Source organism: Triticum urartu, chromosome 7A (assembly GCF_056163025.1).
Source record: "Triticum urartu cultivar PI428250 chromosome 7A, HENAU_Tu73, whole genome shotgun sequence".
In the NCBI taxonomy this organism is placed as follows: Eukaryota; Viridiplantae; Streptophyta; class Magnoliopsida; order Poales; family Poaceae; genus Triticum; species Triticum urartu.
In genome coordinates this window covers 75,221,652-75,230,963 of record NC_141879.1, presented here as the reverse complement: position 1 = coordinate 75,230,963, position 9,312 = coordinate 75,221,652, and the positions used below count along the sequence as shown (strand labels likewise).

The window sequence follows — 9,312 nt, the reverse complement described above, 5'->3', positions numbered from 1 at the left end:
AATATCCGAGCCGCATCCGTATCCCATAACATTCGTATTCGGATTCGTATTCGTTTTGAAAATATGAAAATGGAAGTGGCAAGAGCACTATCCGATCCGCATCCGATCCGTTTCCACCCCTAACAAAATCGCTTCAGATTTTGTTTGCAAATGAAGTGAAGCTAATAGAGACAACATTGCTAAAAATAATAATTTAGAATCATTTTACACCACTTGAAAGGAACTACATATGCGAAGCACATACCCAGGCTTGAAATCATATGGTTGTGATGAAGACAATAGAAGGAAATTAGAAAAGAACTGAAAGTAACTCTTGTATGATGAAGGCACTGGTTCAAATTATATTCACAATCTCATTGTGTGTGTATAGATAGTAATTTTCATTATGTGTGGAAGAAAGGGCCCATTAAATTTCCCATCGACTATACCACCCATCCCGGCCATTGGGCAAAAAATATGCACTGAAGGTATAATTCATGATCTGGTAATTCTAATTTGCACTTGGATATCCTTTTTCTACCTGGAAAAATTGATGGGAATAAGGTTACAATTGCTAAAGATAGCGAGCCAAGGTACATCTTTTCATACGAACCTAACCGCATGACTTCAGAACGGTCGGACATTCCGAGTAACAATAAAAACAATAAGTTGTTTGCATAAAGAATAAAATGACAATATGATTCTAGTTAACTATTTTGATATTGTGATTGAGCTTCGTATCTTACCATTGGATGTGTCATGGAGTAGTTCTGTTACTGTCAAACCTGCCTGCTATTTCCAGTTAGGTCTCCACTCTGGAAGTGAAACATCTTCCATCAGCTATGTTATTGCATAAATTTTACTAATCTGACTATTTATTATCATCATAGTTACTTCTCAAATAGGGAACATATAATCCCATCATGCCATGTATATATATATATAACTGGATATTGTACGGATTATGGGGTAGTCACCAAAAATTAGTGGTACGAAAATATGAATGGGTCTAACATTTCTAACTCACGTGAAAAAGGAACCCAGTAGAGTAGCCGTACGTGAAAATATTAAGATGCCCCTTGCTATTAAAAATTTCTAGGAGATAACTAAATTTATTAATATAGCTAAAATTTCAGTTCATTTAAAAAATGTGATATAAGTTGATTAAGCAATACATTGTCAAATAAATCTAGAAATTCCAATTATTAGGCAAAATAACATCTTTATGTAATCCAGAGTCTTCCAATGGGACGGACCGCGTTTCACCGAAAGTATACACAACTGTAGCAGAACAATTTTGCTGCAGCATGTATACGCAGGCACTCCGTGCAGTGGCGTGTGGTTAACATTTACAAAAATATATGATTCGGTATTGAAGAAAATATCACTACATAGTGTGCTAGATAATTCAGCTCACTGGCATCAACTATAAATCCTTTCTTTTTTAAGAGACAACATGAACTGTCGATCTTAAAATAACTCCATATGTATTAGGAATAAGATGCTCTCAATATTCTTGATTTGCGAGTATCTGGAAACTTCCTTCTGCACTTTATGGCTCAAATGTCAATCTTAATAGCCATCTGAAATTCAAACGTGTACATATATCTTGCAAAACGAAATTCTTGCAGTACAATTTTTCATAAATCTATTTCAAAAGTTACTTGGTAGTGTAATTATTTGGTGCTAATCAATAAGATATATGAATCTATGATTAAATTAAAACTGTTTTTTCTAATATATGGACATCAACTATAAAGAAAATAGGCATGGCAGAAAACACACACATCCAATCTTCGGATGTAGAATTGGCACCGACTCCTCTAGCGAAAAAACTATTCCAATGGACGTGTCAACTACTCACAACAGCAAGTCCAGTCTATAAATTATAATGCAAACAGATTTCCTTATAGGGGAAGTCCAGTCACACGCGCTGCAGTTATTCTCGTGGGTGGATTCTGTATATTATAGTTATTGCTGCATACAAATCTAGTTCATTCATAAATAAGATTCCAATACACCATTAGTACAGAAAAATCATACATAGTTCTAAGGTCTGCCTCACCTCGTCCTGAATTTGACCCATAAATAGCTTCAGAGAGACAGCTATAAATATATTGGGTAAGAGGAATTAACCAAGGTGACTGCTGATGTTGTTACTGTTTCCGGCAAAAGGGCATGAGCGCCAACAGCAGCCACTGGCTAATTATTCCTTCTCCAGCAGTACATAACTGTGAGGCACGCTTGTAATACGTAATCCCCAGTTTCAGCCGTAAACTGCTACAAAGATAAAAACTACACATTCAGTGAGAGGATGAGCGAGTACCTGCTGTAAGTATCAATCACATCAACAGACGTGGATAATGCCATTGCAGGTGACAGAAAAACTATTTCTTGTCCCGGCAGCAAAATGTGCTTTCCGCCATCTTCTGGGTGCGGATAAATTGGACTTTGCTCATGTTTGCAGCACGAAACTGCCTGAAGGAAGCAGGAAGGGAGTCAGCAAGAGAGAGATAAATGAAGGAGGAAGTGGTTGTACTGGACTACGACGTTGGCTTGAAAACGGTGAAAGATGTGCGAGGCCGAAAATTGCACATAAAGGATTTGTATATAGCATCTTCTAGAAATAATCTGCATACAACACAACAACGCTACAGTTACTTAATCTATAGGAATTACTTGCATATAACATCTTATTCTATAGGGAAAAAAACTGCACAAAACAGCAGCTAATGGTACTGAGAGTGTATAACATGTAATATATTGTTTACTAAATTCACCACCTTCCGCATTGCTCGGAACAATAAGCTGATATCCTCTATATATAAATTAATCGGTTTTCAGCTATAAATCCCACGATGATATGAAAAGATATAGCCATTGCATAAGTATTTTTTAAAATATTATCTCAAACCATGGCGACAATGTCCAAGTTCTAGCAGTTAGATGGAGGAGGCATGATTGGGTAGAGGAAAGGGCCATGTTGCAAATGCTTATTCTGTTGAGCTAGAAGGATTAAAGAATGCACCTGAAAGTTGATTTGGTCTTTGTCAACTTGTTGACAACAAAGTCAGGTTGCTGCCGACAAATGCATGCTGGCCATCTTGTCGTTGCAGGTCATACTGATGTTTCCCCTTGCAGCATTGTGCTATGCCATGATGAATCTGTATAATCTAGCAGGGTGACCCGCGCATTTGCGCGGCTAGATGTGTTATGTTTTTTTTTCGATTCACGTTATATTATATATATATATATAATATTATAATTGATACAGTAATATGCCTCTACATATTTAACATAAGATTTAAACCACCAATTTCCTTCATTCTTTAATCTAAAGTATATAATACTCTTTTTCTCAAAACAAAAGGTTTTTTGACTTATAACTACTATATCGGTAGCTATCATGCATATTTGGTTGCTAGACTATTTTTTATAAATTTCTCTGTACTATTCATATTAAATCATTACTTGATGGTCATTTGTTTATCTATATGGTGTAGCACATTTATTTAATTGACAACCAGAATCTAATTTGACTTTTTCGTTAGTTATTCAATTTTTCATCATAATGCTTCTCAAAAAATTACGTTTTTGGGACTTATGAGTACCATATTCTAGTGCTCTCAACATTTTTCAATGGCTAGATTACTTTCTGAAAATTATTTATTGTACATATTTAATTATTATGTGTTAGACATTTGCCTATCTAAGTGTATGACATATCTTTATTCCACTACCTGACAAAATTTAATAGAACACATCCATCACAAAAAAAATTAAAAGAACACATCAAGCATTGTTGATTGCAACTAAAATTGTAATTATACATTATATTTTCTCGCAAATTTTTTAAAACGAATCCCATTTTAGTGGTCCATGACTGAACCAACCCATTTTATATGTATAAGAAAACTTATATCTCCATAGATATATACTGTTTTATCTGCCCCCAAAAAAATCTTTTGTCCTTACAGCCCTCCAAGCATTTTTCTTGGGTCTCTAAACCATAGACAAAAAGAAGCCATCCTTACATTGGTAAAGGTCGCAATGTGATACAAAATGTTTCAAAGACCATTTACATTTAGAATGGAAAGTAATATCTAGATTTAGATTTTGTTCTAAAAACAACAACGGGCACAACATGATTTTTATATTCGGTTGCAATATGCAAATATTACAATTTTCAGCTTTGAAGGAATCACATGGGGAGTAAATGTACCCAAGGGTTCTGATGGGAGGTTAAGATAATTATAAGAAAAGCCTTATTCTAACACGCTCTGCCCTAATAAGACCTATTATGAAATTGACATGAATGAATTTGAAACATCCTAATGATTTGATATAAATAGAAATAATAATTGTTCACCTTCTGTGGGTGGGAAAACCATGATTTTCCTTGTTCACCGTACTGCCTAGTTCAAAGGGCATACTAAATAACCTGAAGCTATAAACATCTGTCAGATATGCACTTACGGAATAAGATATAAACTCAGACCATATAAATATATTCTAGGCATGCGTATCTAACATACAGAAGGTAGTTGTAAAGTACATCTTTTTCAAATGAAATTTGTTGCAGAATGTAAAATGTTTTAAATAGCATTTCAAGTAATAATAGGAACTAAGAGGATGTATCATGGTAAAAATATATAAATTGGTAATATGCAAATAATTGGCAAATAAATGTGTTGGTGTTGTATTGTAACACTTACTATGACATGAATCCTCTTGCGATCGAGATGTCTGCTCTGCTCTCTTGTGGTTGTAATTTGTAAACTTGCATAAATGTTACTAATCTAACAAATATATTGATTCAAAAAAGAGTAACAACTCCAAAGGAAATCATAAACTCCATGTAGATATATCACTGAAAGTAGTAAAGATAATTAGTAGAAACCCACAATTAGTAGTTGCAAAATTTATCGATATAACACGTGGGTTATAGATACCCTAAAACTTGCAACAATTGTTTCTAGACCATTAAAAAATCGTTAATATAGCTAAAGCATGGATGGACTAATGGGTGAACTAAATGACTACAGGATAAGGTAATAGTCGGAGGTCCTGAAAGCATTGTACTCGGTTGAAAACTTATAAATAATGAAATTATAATAACACAAATATGAAAGCATCAACTTTTTTTGTAGTTATATGATTGTTCGAAAGGGCTGTGGTCTATAGTCCAACGAAGAAGAGATTTGAAATATCATTAATTTAAGAGCGTACCGGTTAGTTTGGTCCTCTAGCATGTAATGTTGATCATAACAATGACTCAAGATCAGATCAAAGTTCCACTATGTTAAAACTTCCTTTTATTATGGATTGATACTACTTTATATGTCTGAACAGAAACTCCTTTAGTCTTTTTCCTCTTCATTTTATTATGGATTTATACTGCAATCATAAAACTCCATAGGTCTGTTACATTGGTCAGTCGTACCTTTCTCTTGAGCTTATCGATAGTTTGAACACTGCTTTGAACGTGTTGACATACTACAGAAAACACAGGGTTACATATATAAAGGCCCTATTGAAAACTGAGATGAAAAAACATAACCTCCAATAACTCCAGTAGCAGAAGAACAATTTCAATGTCGATGACAACAACAGCCTCTGAAATCAACATGCACATACAAATTAGAATCATCCTCAAGTGTTTTTCGTGTTCTCATAACAAACCAATCGAAGCAACATGAATAATCAATATATTTATGGGCGCAAGTAATGGTACATGTGCTTATTCTATGAAAGCAATGTCAAGAATTGAGGGTCGTGCAGAACACTTGCTGTATTTTCCTTTTTGGAGGAAATACTTAGTATCTTTCACAGCACTCATTCTATGAAGGCAATTTCAAGGAATAGAGGCTTGTGTAGAAATTCTCATCCTTCTCGTTGTTCGTACAAAATATAGCATAGGGTATGCAAGCATGTAATTAAAAATCCAGTAGATAGAATGCTGCGTCCCTGCCACAAATCTAATGTACACGCTATGATCATTGGATAATCTAAGAACCGAATCTAATTAGAAAAGCTAATTGGAACAATACCAACGGTACCTGAGCAGCCTGCACGTCTCCTTCGGTGTAAAAACGCATCTGAGCTGCATCAGCTTTTGGATTGATGACCACGGCGGCGCAGGTGATGCTCGCGCTCGAGCCAGCAGGTAATGTCAAGGAATATAGGCTTTTGCAGAAATTCTTATCCTTCTCGTCATTGGTACAAATTTGATGTATAGTCTATGGTCATTGGATAATCTAAGAACCAAATCTAATTACGAAAGCTAATTGAAACAATACCAAGGGAATTACCTGAGATGCCTGCACGTCTCATTCAGTGTAAAAACGCTGCTGAGCTGCATCGAGCCAGGATTTTCGACATGGGTATGCGAAGTTTTTTTTTCTACACAACGATATAATAAGACATAAAAGTTCATCACAAAACTGTAAATTATTCTTTGTAGTGACATATTTACCTATATTTCAAGTATAAGAAGAATTAGGATATGTCCCTACGATCGCCTTTTTGGAAGCGAGAAATGATGACATATTTCTTTATTTGCATCAAGAATTTACGTGAAAAGAAACTGACCAGGCAATCATATTAGTATTGGTTTCCAATAATTTAATTAAAACAAAATTAAGAAATAAAAACAATCATCTATTTATGGTTAAACAATTTGGAGAAAAGATTAAAAAAAATATGACAAATCACAATGAGATGAGATGATGGGTATTGCGCACGCACAACGCAGCCGTTGGTGACTTGCCTGCTAGATGGGCTGTGCGCAATGTATCGTTGCCGATCGCGTACCGCAGAGAACGTGTGTAGGCAGTCGATCGGCGGCAGGCCGCAGGCAGAGATCATCCACGGTGGACGACGCGGCGGTTGCTTCCGATGGCAGATGCGGTCATGCGTGATGCCCTAGTTTTACGATGCGGCAGTTCAATCCACGGAATCGTAGTCACACGTTGACTGGGAGGGCTGGTTCCTGGACTTCGATCAAAACCCAGCGTCAAGCCTAAAGGACAAGGCCTGGTAGCACTACTAGCAACGTAGCAGCCCAATAAAGGCCCAAAGGACGCTGAATCGTTCTCTTCTTCATTTCTCTATCCTGTACTCGTAACTAGACAGCCATCCGGTATATACATGCATATAGAAGGTTATATACTGAAATGTTTCTGCAAAAATCATTGGGTATGCATTGCATACCCTTGAATTAGCCTAGCTCCGCCCCTGACAGATGACCACAGCGGCGCTGGTAATTAACACTCGTGCTCGAGCCAGGATGTGCCTATTAACACGCGAAGGAGAATTCCATGGCGTCGCTGGTGACAGTCGTGGTCGACCATGGTGTAGGTTGAGGTCTCGATTGACGGCGCTGAGGTGAAAAGAAGTTGTTGTGCTTTCCTAGGAGAAAATGTATCATAGGGTGGAAGTTTGAGTTATGCATGGGCCGGTCGGAGATGCCTTGTTACGTGATTGATAAGGACAGTATGAATTCAGGAATCTAAAAGCCTTTAGCTTCTGTAGATATTTTATTTTTCAAATTGTTCTCTTGATCTTTATCTGACTGACGCTAGATTGGTTTATCCTATTCCTAGAATTAACGTTAGAGCTCCTAAGGTGCCTCAAAAGGTGAACCAATCAAGAAAATAATTGTATGTGTCCTTGTTGTACACGGTTTATGTAGTCCTTTCTTTCTTTTGGGAATTTCTTGTAGTTCACGTGTGTGTCCTAATGGAGGTGTGTGTCCTAATGGAGAGAGAGGTTTCCAATACAATTACGTACATGTATCCGATGAGCTATATTTTCCTGTTGTTTGAGGGAATACCCGAGGGTCTCTGTTTGTGCCCAATTGGTGTGTCCGTGACCTTTTTAGAAAAGGTTGACCTTCCTTGGACTGTTTTGTTTTCCTGAATTAGACCTTTCTTACTTGGCTGCCGGCCTTTTTTTTTGCTTGCCGATTGTAACACCAACGTAAGCTATTGTATTAGATTGAATTTTTTAACACAATATCTTTTAATCTTGGCCGTTAATATTTATAATTTACGGCCAAGATAATTTAATCTATGTGGATGAACGTCATGGCTTATTTGACTTCTATCTTATATATATAATAGATAGATGCATCAACCGCGTGTGTAGCCATGATAGTCTCTTTCCGGCAGAGTCCGGGAAGTGAACACGGTGTTGGAGTTATGCTTGAACGTAAGTAGTTTCAGGATCACTTCTTGATCACTTCTAGTTCACGACCGTGCCATGCCTTCTCTTCTCGCTCTCATTTGCGTATGTTAGCCACCATATATGCTAGTGCTTGCTGCAACTTCACCTCATATCTTTTTCCCTACCCATAAGCTTAAATAGTCTTGATCGCGAGGGTGTGAGATTGCTGAGTCCCCGTGACTCACAGATTACCTCCAAAACCAGCTTGCAGGTGCCGATGAGACCGTGCAGGTGACGCAACCGAGCTTAAGGAGGAGCTCGATGAAGATCTCGTTCATTGTGTTGTTTCGTTTCAGTTGATCAGTAGTGGAGCCCAGTTGGGGCGATCGGGGATCTGTAGCATTAGGGGTAGTCTTCTTTATTTTGGTTCCGAAGTCGGACCTTGATTGTATCAGGTTGATGTAATGCTATTTTCATGTATTGTGTGAAGTGGCGATTGTAAGCCAAGTCTGTACCTCTTTTCTTATTCAGTACATGGGATGTGTAAAGATTACCCCTCTTGCGACATTGCCTTCAATGCGGTTATGCCTCTAAGTCGTGCTCCGACACGTGGGAGATATAGCCGCATCGAGGGTGTTACAAGTTGGTAATCAGAGCCGTCCCTGACTTAGGAGCCCCCTGCTTGATCGAATCGCTGGCGTTGTTGAGTCTAGAAAAATGTTTTGAGTCTTTTAGGGTTTATATATATATCGGAGAGTAGGATTCTTTTTACTCCTCAGTCCCTTCATCGCTCTGGTGAGGCATCCTGACGTAGAGTTTTGACTCTTCTCTTCTCAAATTTCACTAAATTTTTTTTAGGATCATGCGGGTATCTTGGAATCGTTCCGATGGTTTTGTGACAAGAACATTGTTCTTGGTGCCTCCTAACATTTAGGGGTTGTGACAGTGTCCTGGGGAGTTGAGCTCCGAGGTGTTGTCGTCACAATTTTATCGTTGCAATTCTGGAATACCTAAGTTTCGCCGACATCGAAAATCTCTTTTATGCAGTTGTTGATGAGATAATGTGACGCCCGGGTATTTAAGCTACAGTAATTCTCTGCTAATGATGCCACGTCACTTCGATTACTGTCGCTAATCTCGTGTTAGTTCAGAACCGATTCAAATTCA

At 37.5% G+C, this 9,312-nt stretch overlaps 1 long non-coding RNA gene across 2 annotated transcripts; it reads right to left on the bottom strand.

The window, feature by feature from the left end:
• Positions 1-213: 213 nt before the first annotated feature.
• Positions 214-6,950, bottom strand: LOC147957935 (uncharacterized). 2 transcript variants are annotated; one of them, XR_015611907.1, is made up of 8 exons: positions 6,291-6,950; positions 6,039-6,218; positions 5,423-5,595; positions 4,695-4,849; positions 4,349-4,426; positions 3,008-3,152; positions 2,306-2,457; positions 214-794 (listed from the first exon to the last, which is right to left on the bottom strand). It is a non-coding gene; the product is annotated as an uncharacterized LOC147957935 (long non-coding RNA). The 2 variants fall into 2 exon arrangements; XR_015611906.1 differs by having other exon boundaries at positions 4,695-5,595.
• Positions 6,951-9,312: the final 2,362 nt, after the last annotated feature.